Genomic DNA, 1,743 nt, shown 5'->3' on the forward strand with positions numbered 1-1,743 from the left:
CCCCAATAAAACCCTTCCGAAATACCCATGCGAGAGGTACCATGCCCTTCTATTCTACCCAATAGTTTTTAAACTTGAAATGCAGAACACCAAATAACATCCCAGAAGTACATGACTTTCACCGTTGGCTAACGAAACTTTATCGATTTATAACGACAAACCCGACACAACTCCCAAATCGTTTCTAGTTTCAAAATCCCGTAGCACTCATGTGAGGAGTACTATATCCTTTGCAACCTTCCCAAAGTATTACCGACATACTATTTCGGAATAGCACACGTATGATGAATCAAGTTCAAATGCAAAGGCTAGGAATAATTATGGTTAACCTATCACTGCAAATGTGTATGCAACTTGTATTGGCTCGTACCTCTGTATTCTTGATTCCTAAGAAGACAGAAACCCATGTCTGGTTGATGAACCATGACCATGTAACTAGAGCATGATTAACAGAGTTTCTCATGGTTCCGACCATGGCTCAGTAGATGATCGTTGCCTGCCCATCTGATGGGTCTTGGCATGGCTACATGGTTGTCTGATAGACAATACTAGACAATTATTATGATATTATGTTTTCACGAGAAAAGTGATATTACAGTTATTATCACATAAAAATATAAGGTTCTTATAGTTTTGTTTTATAATAAGACTATACATCATTATTTTAAGCATGGCATATTTTCTTACAAGTTACGGTCTTGGACATTTAAGACTGCTCCTCACTTTTAAGAAAATATAGGATTTTCCTGGTTCAAATACATACAATTTATACAACAATCATTCATACTCATTGCATACACTCATAAGAAAGTATCGGATTTTCTGGAAAACAAAGGTGAACTTTCGAATGTCATACATTTTCTCAAAACACTACTTATGAACTCACCAACTTTATTGTTGACACTTTTTCTTTGAAATAACTTGTATTATCAGGAAAACGCTAAACCAGGTAGCAATTACTTTTGAAGACTAACGCGCTAGCGTTAGTAACATATTTTGGATCAACATATTATATTTGATATTCAAACATGTAACACGTACAATCATGTAAACTTTTCAAATATATTTATATTATGGTGGTGTGTACTTTCTTTACTATTCAATTGTTATAATACTAAATATGACGTCCTCCGCCCCCCAAATGTTTCCGCATTTCACGTTTGGGGGTGTGACATAAACCGAGGAAACTCCAAATCTCAGATGGAGACTTCAGAACCTCCCATCTCATCAAGGCCTCCACTTTGCCCGGGTCAACCAAAATCTCGTTCTGCTTGACAAGGTGCCCCGGAAACTGCACCTCGTGCAACCAGTACTCACACTTGGAGAACTTGGTGTACAACCTCTCCCTCCTCAGGGTATCTAACACCTCTTGCAAGTGCTCCTCGTGCTGCTCCTTCGTCTTGGAGTAAACCAAGATGTCATCGATAAAGACTATCATAGACCAATCCAACATCGCCCTACATACGCGGTTCATGAGATCCATGAACGCGGGAGGAGCATTGGTGAGCCCAAAGCACATCACCACAAACTCGTAATGACTACAGCGAGTCCGGAAAGTAGTTTTCTGTACATCCTCATCTCTGACACTAATCTTAGGGTTGCCTGAATGCAAATCTATCTTGGAAAACCAAGATGCCCCCTGTAGCTGGTTGAAGAGATCATCAACCGTTGGGAGTGGGTAACCGTTCTTCACTGTTACCTTGTTCAACTCCTGGTAATTTATACACATCCGATGTGACCCGT

The 1,743-nt window shown here is 39.6% G+C and overlaps 1 pseudogene; it reads left to right on the plus strand.

Annotated features, from left to right (window-relative positions):
• The first annotated feature begins 349 nt into the window (after positions 1 to 349).
• LOC145056250 (small nucleolar RNA U3) lies at positions 350 to 545 on the plus strand (annotated as a pseudogene).
• Positions 546 to 1,743: the final 1,198 nt, after the last annotated feature.

The sequence above is a fragment of the Lactuca serriola genome, chromosome 5 (genome assembly GCF_051521515.1).
Source record: "Lactuca serriola cultivar US96UC23 chromosome 5, Lser_US96UC23_V15, whole genome shotgun sequence".
In the NCBI taxonomy this organism is placed as follows: domain Eukaryota; kingdom Viridiplantae; phylum Streptophyta; class Magnoliopsida; order Asterales; family Asteraceae; genus Lactuca; species Lactuca serriola.